Source organism: Carassius auratus, chromosome 28, assembly GCF_003368295.1.
Source record: "Carassius auratus strain Wakin chromosome 28, ASM336829v1, whole genome shotgun sequence".
In the NCBI taxonomy this organism is placed as follows: Eukaryota; Metazoa; Chordata; class Actinopteri; order Cypriniformes; family Cyprinidae; genus Carassius; species Carassius auratus.
In genome coordinates, this window is record NC_039270.1 from 531,128 (window position 1) to 549,065 (window position 17,938).

At 41.4% G+C, this 17,938-nt stretch overlaps 1 long non-coding RNA gene across 1 annotated transcript; it reads left to right on the top strand.

The window, feature by feature from the left end:
* The first annotated feature begins 11,911 nt into the window (after positions 1–11,911).
* Positions 11,912–17,469, top strand: LOC113047600 (uncharacterized). Its single transcript, XR_003276312.1, has 4 exons — positions 11,912–12,198; positions 15,134–15,241; positions 16,425–16,698; positions 16,811–17,469. It is a non-coding gene; the product is annotated as an uncharacterized LOC113047600 (long non-coding RNA).
* Positions 17,470–17,938: the final 469 nt, after the last annotated feature.

Consider the following 17,938-nt stretch of genomic DNA (forward strand, 5'->3'; position numbering starts at 1 on the left):
AGACCTCTGGGGAGTTGGACAAAACGAAAGGCATGACCAAATATTCAAAGTGCCCCCTGGGGGTGTTAAAAGCGGTCTTTCATTCATCACCCTTCCTAATACGGACCAAATTATAAGCATTACATTAATCCAATTTTGTGAAGATCGACACTCCCTGCAACCTCTCGAAGGCTGAAGACATCAAGAGCAAAGGATAAGTATTCCATACAGTGATGCTGTTCAGTCCCCGGTAATCAATACAAGGTCGCAGATATCCGTCCTTCTTCCCCACAAAAAAGAACCCCTCCCGCGCTGGAGAAGAGGAAGGGAGGATAGCTAGAGAATCACAAATATATTTCTCCATAGCCTTCTGTAACGGGGTCCTACTATTGTGTAAAACTCTATGAATTCTATATTAATAAATTCTAAATCACTGGGAATGCTTTTGGACCAGAATCAGAAGATAAGGATCGTCTCACTGGAGCAAAGGTAAGTGATATGTGAAAAATAATGTATTGTTCTGATTGGTTATTCGTTGACTTCAGTCATTCTCTTTTAAATTGGCAATGAAAGTGAAAAAAAGTGAAAGTGAAGTGACATTCAGCCAAGTATGGTGACCCATACTCAGAATTTGTGCTCTGCATTTAACCCATCCGAAATGCACACACACAGAGCAGAGAACACACACACACACACATACACTGTGAGCACACACCCGGAGCAGTGGGCAGCCATTTATGCTGCGGCGCCCAGGGAGCAGTTGGGGGTTCGATGCCTTGCTCAAGGGCACCTAAGTCGTGGTATTGAAGGTGGAGAGAGAACTGTACATGCACTCCCCCCACCCACAATTCCATCCGGCCCGAGACTAGAACCCACAACCCTTCGATTGGGAGTCCAACCCTCTAACCATTAGGCCACGACTTCCCCATGAATGAAATGACAGAATCAAAATACCATATAAAAACATCAGAATAACAAAAGGAATAAGAAAAATTCAAAATCCCCAAATCAAGGTTCAGATTCAGAAAACAGAAATTAATAATAATTTCCACACATTCAATTTCAAAATCATTTTTTCAGTTTTCCCGTTAAAACTCAGTCTTAATGTTTAGTTGAGTTTCAGTTAAAGATCAGTGTCTATCTCAAATTCAAAAATATAAAGCAATGTTCATCAAAAGTGGAAAAATTTAATCCAGGAGAGGGAAAAAAATAGATCCACTGAAGATCCAGGCAAAAAAAAAATCTTGGAGAAGAAAAAAACTCAAAGCTAAAAAAATCAAAAATAGTTTGATCCTACCAGTTCAGCAGATTTCACTCTCTTTTCTCTGTTTCAGGTACGAGTTGGTGGAATGGCTCGCCAGTCCAAACCAGAATATGAATATTCGGCAAGGACAGATTCAGGAACACAAGCCAAGGAAAGGTATAAATCAGAAAACAAGAATAAATGTGTTTCTCCCCGGAAAAGATGTTGATTAATTCTCTTGCGTCCGTTTCATCACGACCTCGTTCTAACATCAGTTAACATTCAAAAAATTATATACATCAATGGTTTATACTTCAAACTTGATAATCATCTAGATTTGATTACTCAAATGATTCTTATTACATTTATCATTCGCAACTGCGTCTGCTCTCGTTCAAGTTCGCTATCGTTCTGATTGCTTGTGCACTATCTTTTGCAGGGGGGCAGGACTAACCTTTCACCTCACTACTCAACTTTAGCGATTTCCTTTTTCTAGATTTATAATATAATGTAAATTAACTTCAATCTGCATTTTCATATAAATACTAAAGATATATTAATGAAAATTAAAATATTTATTAATTACTAGATTAGTGATTAGTGATCTGGGTTACACTTCCTTTCCGGAACAGAAAGCAAATATAATTTGCCTTTAGGCGGAGACTTACCTGACAGTAAATCCATGGCATAGTCACAGTGACGATGTGGAGGAAGAGAAGCAGCACGAGACTTACTGAACACTTCCTTCAGGTTGAGATACTCCACGGGCACGTCAAGTCAAGTCAAGTCACCTTTATTTATATAGCGCTTTAAACAAAATACATTGTGTCAAAGCAACTGAACAACATTCATTAGGAAAACAGTGTGTCAATAATGCAAAATGATAGTCAAAGGCAGTTCATCATTGAATTCAGTTATGTCATCTCTGTTCAGTTAAATAGAGTCTGTGCATTTATTTGCAATCAAGTCAATGATATCACTGTAGATGAAGTGACCCCAACTAAGCAAGCCAGAGGTGACAGCGGCAAGGAACCGAAACTCCATCGGTGACAGAATGGAGAAAAAAACCTTGGGAGAAACCAGGCTCAGTTGGGGGTCAGTTCTCCTCTGACCAGACGAAACCAGTAGTTCAATTCCTGTCAGATTGTGCAGAAGAATCATCTGTTTCCTGTGGTCTTGTCCTGGTGGTCCTCTGAGACAAGGTATTTACAGGGGATCTGTATCTGGGGCTCTAGTTGTCCTGGTCTCCGCTGTCTTTCAGGGATGTAGAGGTCCTTGCTGATCCACCATCTGGTCTGGATACGTACTGGATCCGGGCGACTGCAGTGACCCTCTGATCTGGTTACAGACTGGATCTGGTGGCTACGGTGACCTCGGAATAAGAGAGAAACAGACTAATATTAGCGTAGATGCCATTCTTCTAATGATGTAGCAAGTACATAGGGTGTTATGGGAAGTGTTCCCGGTTCCGGTTTACCTAATTAATGCAGCCTAAAAATCCTTTAACGGATTTGGGTTTTAAAATCATATTAGTATGTTATGTGTACGACAGGTTAAAGAGATGGGTCTTTAATCTAGATTTAAACTACAAGAGTGTATCTGCCTCCCGAACAATGTTAGGTAGGTTATTCCAGAGTTTAGGCGCCAAACAGGAAAAAGATCTGATGCCCGCAGTTGATTTTGATATTCTAGGTATTATCAAATTAGACAAATCCACTGCTTCCTCCTGAAACACTGACACACAAACAGATGGACAAGCAAACACAACACAAGACTCATGACACTTATTTCTCCAGGCCAAGACAGATCACAGTTGCCAGTCCACTTTAGGGTTGTGACAGATGTGCAAAGGGTGTCCAAAACTACTATGGGTGCAAGAGGAGAGTCTAATATATAAAAAGAGATGATCTCTGAGTGGTTGCCTGACATGATGAGGTTAGTCTCTCCAGTGGTGAGTGAAATGGTAGGAAGTTCTTGGCCGTTGAGGGTGTGTACAGCCTTTTGTGTGATGGTCCATGAAATTACCTTCAGCCCCGAAGTCCAGAAGTGCTTGACAGTCGTGGGTGTGTGCTGACTATCTCAGTCTTACCAGGAGGAGCATAGATGTGGATGAGGTCTTCTCGGTGAAGATCCCACCCGATAGTAGCCTCATACTTACTATTGGGATTGGCCTTTTACCGGACAGTTGTTAGTGTAATGGCCTGATCCACCGCAGTAGAGGCAAGGCCCTGGGATCTCCAACTTTCCTTCTCCTCCCAGGAAAGCCAAGCTCACCCTACCTCAGAATCAGAATCAGAATCAGAATCAGAATGAGCTTTATTGCCAGGTATGTTTACACATACGAGGAATTTGTTTTCGTGACAGAAGCTCTGCAGTACAACAGAATGACAGCGACAGAACATAAAACACATAATAAAAGAATAAAAAATACAAATATGCAGACAGTGAATGACAATATACAAATGACAATTGTAGGCAGGTATATTACAAAGTGAAGTTATGTATGTACATATATATTGTGTGCAAAATTAAGTGTATACTAAGTATGTGTGTTAGATAAATAAAGTGTATGTGTATATAAATATAAAGTGTAGTGTGTTCGCCATTATTGTCAGCTGTTCATAAGATGGATTGCCTGAGGGAAGAAACTGGTCCTGTGTCTGGTCGTTCTAGTGCTCAGTGCTCTGTAGCGTCGACCAGATGGCAACAGTTCAAAGAGGGAGTGTGCTGGATGTGAGGGGTCCAGAGTGATTTTGACAGCCCTTTTTCTCACTCTGGATAAGTACAGTTCTTGAATAGATGGGAGAGTTGAACCGATGATTCGCTCAGCAGTCCGGACTACCCTCTGTAGTCTTCTGAGGTCAGATTTAGAAGCTGAGCTGAACCAGACAGTTACTGAAGTGCAGAGGATGGATTCAATGATGGTGGAGTAGAACTGTTTTAGCAGCTCCTGTGGCAGGTTAAACTTCCTCAGCTGGCGGAGAAAGTACAACCTCTGCTGGGCCTTTTTTACGATGGAGTCAATGTGAATGTCCCACTTCAGGTCCTGAGAGATGGTGGTTCCCAGGAACCTGAATGACTCCACTGCAGTCACAGGGCTGTTCATGATGGTGAGTGGGGGGAGTGCAGGGGGGTTTCTCCTGAAGTCCACGATCATCTCCACTGTTTTGAGCGTGTTAAGCTCCAGGTTGTTGAGACTGCACCAGACAGCCAGCTCTTTTACCTCCTGTCTGTAAGCAGACTCGTCACCGTCCTGAATGAGGCCGATGAGTGTGGTGTCATCTGCAAACTTCAGGAGCTTGACAGAGGGGTCCTTAGATGTGCAATCGTTGGTGTAGAGGGAGAAGAGCAGTGGGGAGAGAACGCAGCCCTGGGGAGCTCCGGTGCTGATTGTACGGGTGCTGGATGTGTATTTTCCCAGCCTCACTAGCTGCTGCCTGTCTGTCAGGAAGCTGTTGATCCACTGACAGACGGAGGTGGGCACGGAGAGCTGATTTAGTTTGGGCAGGAGGAGGTTTGGGATGATCGTGTTGAAGGCCGAGCTGAAGTCCACAAACAGGATCCTCACATAAGTCCCCGGTCTGTCTAGGTGTTGCAGAACATAATGCAGTCCAATGTTTACTGCATCGTCCACAGACCTGTTTGCTCTGTAGGCAAACTGAAGAGGATCCAGCAAGGGTCCAGTGATGTCCTTCAGGTGGGCCAGCACCAGTTTTTCAAATGACTTCATGACTACAGACGTTAGAGCCACAGGCCTGTAGTCATTTAGTCCTGTAATTTTGGGTTTCTTAGGGATGGGGATGATGGTGGAACGTTTGAGGCATGAAGGGACTTCGCACAGCTCCAGCGATCTGTTGAAGATCTGTGTGAAGATGGGGGCCAGCTGGTCAGCACAGGATTTCAGACAGGCTGGTGTAACACAATCTGGGCCTGGTGCTTTTTTCCTTTTCTGCTTCCGGAAGACCTGGCGCACCGCATCCTCGCTGATCTGAATTGCAGGTGTGGGGGAGAGGGGGGATGCAGGAGGTGAGAATGGTGAGAGTGCTTGATTGGAAAGGTGTTCAGGATGGGTTGCAGGAGGTTTTAATGGTGTGAACGGTAGTTTGGAGAGGCATTCAGGGCTGGTTGCAGGAGTTGTGAAGGGTGTGAATGGTTGTGTGGGGAGGCGTTCAGGGCAGGTGATGGGTGTTCTTTCAAACCTGCAGTAAAACTCGTTCAGATCGTCTGCCAGTCGTTGATTCTCTACGGTGCTGGGGGGTGGTGTCTTGTAATTGGTGATCTTCTTTAGACTTTTCCACACTGATGCGGAGTCGTTGGAAGTGAACTGAGTCCTTATTTTTTCAGAATAATTCCTCTTTGCCACTTTGATCTCCTTTTCCAATGTGTATTTAGCCTGTTTATACAAGACATTGTCCCCCTTCACGTAAGCATCTTCTTTGGCCTGACGGAGCTGTCTGAGTTTTGCACTGAACCACGGTTTGTCATTATTGTAAATTAGTTGAGTCTTTGTAGGAATACACATATCCTCACAGAAACTGATATATGATGTTACGGTCTCTGTGAGTTCATCCAGATCGGTGGCAGCAGCTTCAAAAACACTCCAATCAGTGAGGTCAAAACAAGATTGTAAATCCTGCTCTGCTTCATTAGTCCATCTTTTTACAGTCCTTGATACAGGTTTAGCTGATTTTAGTTTCTGCCTGTAGGACGGTATAAGATGAACCAGAAGGTGATCAGAACGTCCCAAAGCTGCTCGTGGAACAGAGTGAAATGCATCCTTTATTGTGGTGTAACAGTGATCCAATATATTACTGTCTCTTGTGGGACATGTAACATGCTGTCTGTATTTTGGCAGTTCACGGGAGAGATTGGCTTTATTAAAGTCCCCGAGAATGATTAAAACAGAGTCCGGGTGTTGTTGTTCTGTGTATGTGATCTGATCAGCGAGTTTCTGTAAAGCTGAGCTCACATGCGCTTGAGGATGGATGTAAACACTGACCAGAATGAACGAGTGAAACTCCCGCGGCGAATAGAACGGCTTGCAGTTAATGAAGAGTGTTTCGAGATTTGAGCAGCACGTCTTCTTTAACACAGTTACATCTGTACACCACCGTTCATTGATGTAAAAGCATGTCCCGCCACCGCGCGATTTCCCAGTGGATTCTGATTCACGATCCGCTCTAAACAGCTGAAATCCCGGCAGATGGAGCGCGCTGTCCGGTATGGTGTCATTCAGCCAGGTTTCCGTGAAACACAGAGCAGCAGAGTGTGTGAAATCCTTATTTGTCCGAGAAAGCAGAAGGAGTTCGTCCGTTTTGTTGGGTAGAGAGCGGAGATTTGCCAGATGGATGCTAGGCAACGGCGTTCGAAATCCGCGCTTCCTGAGTCTGACGAGCGCTCCCGCTCGCTTCCCCCGTCTGCGCGTCCTGAAGCGCTTGATCAGTGCCGCCGCTCCTCCGATAACAACGTTCACTAAAACATCTGAATAATTGAAATCCGGTAAAACATCTTGTGGTGCGTTCTGCCGAATGTTCAGCAGTTCTTCCCTGGTGAAACTGATGGCAGGAATATAACTAAAGACAGGACAAACTAACAAAAACACAAAAACATATGCGGAGCTCGTCACGGAGGCAGCCATCCTGTATCGGCGCCAGCATGGGCTGCATGGGCTTGTGATCGTAGACGGGACTGACTGCGTCCCCGCCACTGATTCGTGGACCAGCAGCTCCTCTAGGAGTATGACTGGGCAGGGTCCATCGCTCATCTTGGGACAGTCGTGCATGTAGTCTCAGAGCCAACTCAATAAGTCCAATAAGAGTTGTCAAAAGATCCAAGGCTTAGATCTCTCTCTGGGTGCAGTCAGCCAACCCATGTAGGAACATGTCCCACTTGCCCTCCTCATTCCATTGACACTCTACCGCTAAAGTTCTGAACTCGATGGAGAAGAAACCGATCTCTCTCCATGTCGCAGGTCCACAAGCATTCTGGCCACCTCTCTCCCGGCGATGGCCTGATCAAAAACAGGTCTCATTTCAGCGGCAAGCATCTGGAATGAGATGCAGCATGGCTTGTCAACACAAATGCGACCTTGGCTCATTCAGTGTTGAAGGTTCTGGGTTGGAGAGAAAACTGCATAGAGCATCATGTTAGAAAAGCTAGGTTCACCGGAATATGGCTCTGGAACTTGAATGCGGGGCTCCGACTGGGAGGGGCTCTCTGAGGGGGGGGCGTCCGGCATGGGCGGCGCAGTGGAAGCTCGCAGGAGTTGTAACACCTGCGCCACCAAAGCCTGTATGGCGCGACCCGTGTTGCTGAGATTCTTCTCCTGGGAATCCATTCGACAGATGCTGGTGTTAAGAAATTCCACTAGGGATGAAGATGGGTTATTCGCTGTCTCCATCAGGTGGTCAGATCGTTCTGTCAGGGATAGAAGACAGGAAGCAAAATGCAAGTAACTTTTTATTGACAGAAATATATATTAGTAAATCTTCGGCTGATGGCAGGTGGCGCAGGGACCTCGATGGACAGCACTGGGCAGGTTAGATGGTAAGTAGTGTACACTGGTGAAAGGTAGTGATAGATCCTGGTGATGACACCTGAACAACGATCTGAGAGATGAGAAATGGATGAATATTTGTAGGTGAGAAGATTAGCTGCAGCTGGCGTCGTGAGTGAGAACTGCTGGCCACTGATCAGGTTATGATGGCGGTCACGCCCACTCACAACACGTAACAACATAAACATGAGACAAGCAGGAAACAATGCATTCATGAACTGTGACACTCAGGCAATGTTCAAAGAGTCAACATTTTGGGGAAATTGTTGAAATATCTTGGTAGATGTTTAGGATTTGATTTTCCATTTTCATCAAGGATTTGTCTTTTAGGAGATAAATCTGAAATTCCTCAGATTAAATATAAAGAGTTTTCCCTTGTTACTGTAGGTGTAATCACGGAAAGATACTCAATGTCCTTCACTTAAAATGTGAATTGAATTTATGATAGAATATGTATCATATGAAAAAAATGTTAGCTAAAGTGAATGAAAATCACATGGATGTTGACGTGGGAGAATTTTAATCAGATTATTACTTCAGGCATGGATCTAATATCCTTTGAAGTATGATTTTGCTTACCCTGTTTTGCATTTAAATGTCATCTCTATTATTATTATTGTTATTTATTATAATTACTTTTGTCTGTGCTGTTTTGTATACAGTGTATTTATTTATTTAATTTTGTACTGGTATGTGTTGTTATATACAAAAGAAAACCAATAAAAAATTCATTTTCATAAATAAAAATAAAAAGTCTAAGGTCAAGTCAGGTCACCTTCATTTGTACAGCACTTTATACAGTTTTGATAGTGTGAAAGTAGCTTTACAGTGTCAAACAGCAAACTAGTTTGTCAATAATTCTCAAGTATCAAGTCTCAGTAGTATGATATGTAGGGATGCACCGAAATGAAAATTCTTGGCCGAAACCGAAAAAGAGAAAACCAAGGGCGAAAACCGAAACCGAAACACCGAAAGAAATTATGCCAATTATTAGTACCATTGCATTTATTGCTATGACCGTGTACTAACTTTACTAAAATTAAGACATTGCAATTGCATAAATTAATATTAAAGTTGCAAAGATAATTACAATTACATAACTTAAAAACATAAAAATACATAATTACAAATGATGCAAATATTTATTAAGCACATTGCAACAATGCACAGTACAAAATAAAATTCAAACAAAAAATTTATCCCACTCATGTGTATATTTAATAATAATGTACAGGCCTACTGGCCTGCAGAAAGGTTTTAAAATGAACAGTTCTCTCGTAAAAACAAAGTGCATTTAGGTGAAGTGCATTTTAAATTTTTCTATGTAGGACTAGAAAGTGCATTACCTCTCCAGTTGGCAAGACTGTTATCACTTCTGGGGATGGGGACTTCAGACAGATAACCATCTAGCTGTTGAGCAGTTGAGCTTGTCATCTGCCTGACATTTGAGAAATATTTGAGAGAGTGTATTTAAATAGGGCCAGGGCATAAATAAACATTTTTATCAAATTAAAGCAGAAATCTAGCAGAAAATCTAGCATAAATATGGCTACAATCTTATATAATGTATCTATATATGTTTGTGTGTGTGTGTGTGTGTGTGTGTGTGTATATATATATATATATATATATATATATATATATATATATATATATATATATATATATATATATATATAGTAGCCTAAGAACAAAATAGCCAACGTATTATTATTATTTGAGGATCTGTCTCCTGCGCTTGGCGCTTCTCCGCCTTAATGCGGGTTCTCCGCATCCAGCGCGGCCTGGATCATTTCTCGTGCGCGCTGCCTTATTTCCGCATCCAAGTAATGGTCTTTATAACGCGGATCAAGCACATTCGCGATGAGGTGCAGAGGATCCGACAAGATCTCAGTGAGACGTGTGCTAACAGACTCTATAAGACTGTACTTTTCTTTGTTTTTACTTCATGGTCCGTCTTAATCTCTTTGTTAGGAGACGCTTTAGTGCTGCGAATAAAGGAGTAAGAAGAGAGAGAATGTTCCCACTGGTGTTAAGTGAATGTCGCGGGGAGCTCGTGGTCTGCGCTATTCAGGTGCACGTGCAGGTCACAGTTTCTGTTTGCGTCATCACAACATTTCGGCCGTGTTGTTTCGGTGATAAAAGTCTATCGGCCGAAAACCGAAAAGGCCATTTTCGGCCGAAAATTTTCGGTGGCCGAAATTTCGGTGCATCCCTAATGATATGGTCTAAATCACACAAACATGCCAAATATTAAAAATAAAATGATTACAGTATACAAAAAATATTATTGTGTAGGCTACATAAATATAAAAAATGTAATGATAGATAGTCATTGCGTGTATTAGAACTAGGCTACCTATTTGCAATTCAGCATATTACTACTTATAATGATGAATGAAATTGGCTAATTAATTGAACAATCGTGCCAGTACACTACATTAAATGACTCATTGCGCAGAGCTTTGGTGGATTCCTGCCAGTGTTAATTTCGTTGACTAAATATTTTCGTCATTATTTTCGTCATGAATATATTTTTGCGGACGAAAACGAAACGAAAACTAAAAAATAAGTCACTGATGGAGACTAAAACTATGACTAAATTGATTGACATTATCGTCAACGAATAAAGGACGAGACGAAAATAGAATGTGACGAAAATCCGATGGGAGAGATGCGAGGAATCACCAAAAGAACCGGCAAAACGGAACAGGCGAGACTGCATGAGAGAAGAGAACCAATCCGAGCCTGACTTATTGAGACGTGAGGCGAAGGTATTAAGTTTTTGACTGAGCTCCCGGGAAGATGGCATTCGAAGAGGTGATGTCTAAAAGAGCGACAAAATGTCCACAGCTGGGAGAAAAAGAAGGGGAGACTTGTGGGCTCACTTCACGTGTGATGACGAACAAAACAAAACCGTGTCAAGCGTGCGGAGCGATCATTCGTGGCAAGAACACAACCAATTTGAAAATACATTTACAGTCGAGCCACTCTGACATTTTCTCAAAGGTAAATTCACAACGATGTTGAAAAGTACTGTAAAATAGCCCCTTCCTCAAGTTAGATGAGAGCACCATACTAATACGTAAAATTATGACATACATTTGATTAATTCTAATGTTTAGTATATTTTATAATGTTCTACTTGTTGACAATATCACAAATATTTATAGATTAGTGATGTGAAACGTCAATGACCAGCAATATTGTGGTATTTAAAACATACAATATTGCTATAGACAAATGAATACCTTATAAAATCTTGTACTTTTTTTATCCACCTAGCTGCCAACTTATTAAATATTTACTTTAAATTAAAAATGTTTGCACTTATTTTTCAGCTCAGCTGTAAGCTTTAAGGTCCTGGATCTAACTTTATTTTTCTTTTATTGATGGTCAATTGGCAGCTAGTAATTGTTTACATTATCATGACAGTGTTTGTTGCTGCATAAAAGCTTTTGAATTGAAATAAAGACACAGTTGTGTTGTAATAAAGTTGAATTTGTGTTTTATATATTTTGGTTAAGTTTGTTTCCTATACCAGCAGTAAAAAATTGTCTAGTAAATCGATTATTGATTTTAGTCTTATTTTGGTCGACTAAAATACCAAGCAATTTTAGTCGACTAAAATAAGACAAAAATTAAAACAAATCAGATGACTAAAACTTGACTAAAACTAAAAATAATTATAGTCAAAAGACTAAGAATTAAACTAAATAAAAAATTTGTGTAAAAATTAACACTGATTCCTGCTTGTCCTGTAGATGATCTGCTCGTGCGCGAAGAAGATTGGTTTCTTCGACTGAGAAATGTTCAGCTATTACGCCAACAAATTCCACCATTTAAATAGCGATTCCACCATGGCGTGAGCTCATCTCGCTCTTAAAGGGAATGGGAGATGAATGTTACGCCCATTACTCATTAAGAGAATAGGGACAACCCATTTCAAAAATGCACCCTGGCGCACGGACCATTTTTCCGTTGTTAAAATAGCAAAAGCGGATTTGGACACGCCCTGAGTGTACCTGCGCCATGCGCTTTCCACCTTACATTTAGATTGTGAAAATAGGGCCCTCAGTCTCTAGTGTGATATCTAGGTGAAAGAGTCTCTATATGCGGAGAATTAACTGAAGAGAAAATAACTTTGCACCAGTCTTCTGCAGGCCAATCCTTGTATGTCCTGGAGTATTTTAGTATTTCCTTGGCTTCTTTGGTGGCCTTCTTGACACCTGGCTGCTGTCAACACCAGGTTCTCATACCATCCTGCTGCCATTCCTGAGAAAAGATCTGCCTCCCTGGAGACACGATTCCATAGCTGACCCCTCAGGAGGAGACAGTCCTGGCATTTGCTGGACACTCTGGGACATCCTGAAGACTTCTTCACTGCAGTTGAACCTCTCTCCTTGAAGTTCTTGATTCGGTAAAGCAATTTCTTTGCATGTGAGACCATTTCAATGCAAAGCAACGATGGCTGCATGTGTTTCTTTTGAGGTATCTATTGTTAACAAGAACACAATGATTGGAAGCGCTTCATCGCTCCTTTTATAGCAATCAGTCAGCTCTTACAGTCTAATTGGTATTTAGTGATTTTACCTGACTAGTACTCATCCACACTTTCACATATGCTGCAGATATCATTAGTCAATTCATGTTAGCTGGTTTTTTGTGTCAGGATCAAAGAACAGTGAGATTATTCTAATTTTTAATTTTTTTGGAAAGTTCATTTTTTTGACTAATGAAGCTTTTAGCAATATTTAGAATACAACTGATCACTCTACACAATAATCTAGAAACAATGTGAATGAACACCACAACAGCTTAAGCAGCAAACCTCGCAAAACACAAAATGTATGTCACTGCCAAGACTTTTGGCCATTAATGTATACTTTAACAGTCGAGTGCTTAACATTCTTATGAATATCAAGAGTAAACTTGCCATCACTTTTGGAAGTGGTAAAGTGTAGTTAAAAAGCATCACATAGATTTGTGTGTGATCCAGCATTCCTTATATAGTTTGTACAGACAGGGTATTTAATACCTAAGCCTGTTGCTTGGCTCTGGATCAGCTGTGTTCTTCATGCTTCTGGTGTACAGTTGCAGCACTTTAGCAGCTCAAGCATTTTTACTAATAAGTCATATCAAAGAAGGCTGTGCTCTGTGCATGGCTGACACTGTTTTCACCTAATGAGTTTGTTGACTGAACTGGCAACTCAAACTAAATATGACCTAGCACATCTGATATGACACCCTACAGAGCCCCTAAAGGCATGGTGTTGAAAAGAATTTATTAAAAAGTTATTTGCATCCCCTTGCTGTTTACTTTACACCTTGCAGTGGTTCAAACAGCTCAGACAGCAAATCTGGTGAACAGTTTATGAATAAAATATCCTACACAGAGGAAAGCAGATGTGACCAGAAAATAAATGGAACACGCAAATTTGTGCCTGATAGTTTGTTTTGTGTGTGTCCATCCTTTCAAGTCAAGTCTGCTTTATTGTCAATTCTTCCACTTGTACAGTACATACATATCAAGAATTTAAACTGTGTTACTCTCAGACCCATGGTGCATACAGATAACACTAACAGTAGAGCATAAAGATACAGATAGATACAGTTTAAATATAAAGTACAGCTATACAAATAAGGGCATGTTACAAAAATAAAAATTATTATAAAAATAAAACGGTTAAAAAAAGCAGTACAAGGCACATGGTATATAGAAAGCAAAGCAGTGAAGAAAACAAACAGTCCAGATAAAATGATTGTAGTGTAGAGTCTGTTTCATTATCTTTTTATCCTACAGTAAATCAACATGCACATTCCTTACAGACTGGAAATTAACTTGCACTTTTACATGACAGAATGATAAATGAGGTATAATGTTGACAGCTTTGTCCAATAGTGAGGGGTTAAATGGAGATGCATTTAATTGTAGCAGCAAAAGGGAGCTACATTCCTTCTTTAATTTCTTCAAGACCCTGAATCTGCTTTTGGCAGAAGTGAGAATGTTCATGGAATAACATAGGGCTTACTTGAGAAACACAAGAAGCCAGCAGACCATATAAGTTCTGGAAAATGTCTCACCCTTTACAGCTGTTTGCTTGAGCTTGCGTAATGTTAATATACATTTAAAAATAGATCAAGGCTGCGTCAATGTTCTTCTGCCGTATCTGAAGCAGTGATGGAAAAGAGATCATGTAAGATCCAGTGAGATGTGTGTTTTGCTTTTTGTTTTGTCTGAAGAACTGTAGAGTAAATTCCCATTCAATGCTATTCATCCTACCTTAGTGTGTGTTTGGAAACACACGGCTACTGCATTTAAATTAAACCAAAGACAAAACGTATTTGACAAATGCATAATAATAGGTAATAGAAAAGCATAAAAACGATTAAGTGATATAAATATTATGTATTAACTGGCATGCAAATTAGCACTGTACATTGATACAAACACATGTCCTAGATGATGTGATTGTCAATGTGAGTTTATTTGGTACTGAAAAAAATGTTGAAACTAAAACTGTAAAAATAAATGAATAAATAAAATGACAGAAACCTAACTCATGTTTTCATTTGTATTAATTATTTTCAGCACTGCTGTTGTAATTCTGTTCATTGGTGGTATGGATAGTTGGAGAAGGCAAAAATATATTTAAATAAAGTTCTAGGGTGAGATTTACAGATACTAAAAATAAGAAATGTTTTTGTTAAGGAATGTAGAGAACAAGATCTGATCTTAAACTCCTAAACATAACCCTTGCTGGGTACAGACCTGATGGTCTTAATGTATTTAATCTTTATTTAAGCCACAGAAAATAACAAGTGTAACACAGGACTTTAAAAGGTTATGGAATAGGAATCTGTTTTCAGCTCCTAATTCAGATGGAGTAACTCAATGCAATAATTGTGTGCAATAAATATAGGAAAAAGACAAATGGCACAAGTCAGGAAGATTGTTTAGAAAGCAGTCTATTGTGGTTGAAGTGATGGTTCTAATAAATTTGAAACGAGGAGTCAAATCTAGAGTTTTAGCTAAATGCAGTATACACAAGACTAGATAATGATCTTAGATATCATCGCTCTGCTGCAGAATTTCAACGTCATTAACATCAATTCCATCTGATAATATTTTGAAGTGCAGCAAAATGGCTATCAGAAGGAGAGCTAGTAGAAGGAGTTTGTGACTGAGGCAAAGGTACAGGTTTGCTTTTAAATTCTTGTTTTTCTTTTCGACCCATCTGATGCAATTAAATATCACGATCAGTCTCCACCTCTATCATGTGCAATTTAACCAGCATTGTTTGATGCTCTTGTTTTTTAATCATTAAATCAAGTTATTTCATCTTTAACGGCAGCTTTCGTCGACAGAAGGTTCTACCGCAGGAACACCAGGAGGGCCATTATCCGACACAGCTCCCTCTGCTATGTCAGGCGACACCTCCTCCCTGCCCCAGAGGGTTCTGGTACAATTCCCATTTCTTCTAGTTTATCGCGCAGTTCTTGCTTGATAACATGTTTCGCTGCTTTTGTTCAAACAGTAATATTAAAAAGGTTAGCAATCAAAATTAAATCCGCTTTCCTACAATGCTCAAAAACTTCTGTGGTAGGAGAGAGAGTGGACTTAATCAAGTCAAAGTCCATCATACCACCACAGTTTCCTCGCCATACCAAAAAACAACTGCCAAACAGCTTATGAAGAAAAAAGTAGACTTACCCACGAATGAGTGACTAAACACTATTATTAATGGGAACGGACGAGCCCCCATTTGTTACGTTCTCCTCCCAGTCTAGGGGTCAGCAGGGGAGGTAACATAGAAAAAGAAGATATATAAAAACAAAAAGGGGGTAACAAAAAAAGTAGAATTATGTGGATTCAACTGCCAATACCTAGAATTTCATACATCAACTCCCAATATATATATATACCAGTGATGCGCAGTTTGATCCGAAATGAGCGGGTGCCTGCGGTCACCCGTGGTTACGAGTCATCCAAAAATTATTTTTATGATATTCGGGTTGTGGTTGGTCGAGTCATTTGAAATACAGATGCCAATTAAACCTTTGTAATTTATATAGTACTAGACACAAATCTGAAATACATAGGCCTACACTTTGGCTGAATAACTGGCGCGAATAGAGTGACCACCTGTCCCGCTTTACGTTGTACTGTATAGCAATTTTACCCTTTGTCCCGCCTCAGACAAATTGAGCATCTGTCCCCCATTTTCATTCGACCCTGCCTAATAAATAAAGGGATACGTCCATAGGCGTACTGTTAACTTATGTCCAATAGTTCAGAGGAGAGCAATAAAAGCGTTAGTCGATAGGCTGAGTCATACATCAATCAAACTGTTGACTGGTGGACAAACGCCTCCTCAACATTCAACCATCTCAAATTGGAGAGCGCACGCGCTGTATGGTCAGGTTATTTCCTAGCATTTCCTACACGTTTTTAGGCATGATATGTGAACGGCCTAAGTAGTCATGGCCAGTGTGGCCAAGAAAAAGAGAAAATGCACTTTTAATAGCATTTTATGCAAAAAAGGTTTTTCTGTGGGTGAAGAATACAACGTGAGTGACATGGTGCATGTGAGTACCTCCCGTGGGCAGAGTATGCACAGAACTCACTGACTCATTCATCAACAGGTCTGACCCCTTTCCAGTGCATCCTCGGATACCAACCCACTATGTTCCTGTGGTCTTGCAAACCATCATCACTCCCTGCTGTGGATGACTGGATTCGTCGTAGCGAGAGGGTTTGGGACAGCGCTCACGTCCGCCTCCAACGAGCTGTCAGAGTACAGGAACTCCAGGATAACAAGCAACGTCAGCCACACCCTCCCTACCAACCAGGAGAACGGGTCTGGCTCTCTACACAGGATCTCAAGTTGTGGCTACCAAGTAGGAAGCTCAGCCCAAGGTATGTTGGTCCTTTCAAAATTCTACAAAGATTCAATTAAGTCACGTACCAATTAGAGCTTCCTGCTAATTACCATATCTCTCTTCCATGTCTCTGAAACTGGTCAACCCAGATGCTGACCCCAATCATGAGACTCTAGATCGCCGCCACTGGACATTGATGGAGCGCCGGCCTACAAGGTCAAGCTGTCACTCGACTCTAGAAGGAGAGGGGGTCAGCTCCAATATTTGGTAGACTGGGAGGGCTATGGACCTGAGGAGAGGTCATGGGTAGCCGCCAGCGACATTCTGGATCCGTCTCTCAGGGAGGACTTCCATCGAGCCAGACCCGATCGACCAGCACCACGACCACGGGGACGTCCGCACCGAGTGCCAGGAGGCACTCATAGGGAGGGGGATTCTGTAACCCCACGCCACAGCTGGAGCTCTCACCTGAGTATTGACTGTTCACCACTACCTCTGCTTCTACAGTCATTTCCTGTTTGAGACTATTTAACATGAGTCAGCATGTTACTTCACTGTGAAGTATTGCCAGTTTACCTGCCTTACCGACTGTTTTCCTTGTGATTATTCTGACTGCCTGTTTATTTACGATTCTGCCTGTTTCCTTGTTCACGTCTCTTGGAATGCCCCATTGGATTTACTGCATGATTGGACTGATGTTTGTGTTTGACCTGTTTGCCTGCCTACTCGTCAGAGGAGAACTGGCCCCCCAACTGAGCCTGGTTTCTCCCAAGGTTTTTATCCCCTTTCTGTCACCGATGGAGATTCGGTTCCTTGCTGCTGTCGCCTCTGGCTTTGCTTAGTTGGGGTCACTTAATCTACAGCAATATCATTGACCTGATTGTAAATAAATATCTGGTGAAAGAGTCTCTATGTGCTGAGAATTAACTGACCTCTGTGACTTGAGGCAGCTAGCAAACGGTCGGTTTAGCCAGTCTGTCTGCTTCCTGACCTGGGCCCCAGTTAGTCAAGTAAGACTATATGCCATATCTCTAGAGAGAAGAGTGGCGCCACCCCAGGAGGAATGAAAACCATCTCTTTTCAACAGGTCAGGCCTGCCCCAAAAGCTCGTCCAATTGTCTATGAAACCTATGTTATTCTGTGGGCACCACTTCAACATCCAGACATTGAGTGATGACAATCTGCTATGCATCTCATCACCACGGTAAGCAGGGAGGGGACCAGAGCATATTACAGTGTCTGACATTGTGCTTGCAAGTTCACACACCTCTTTAAAG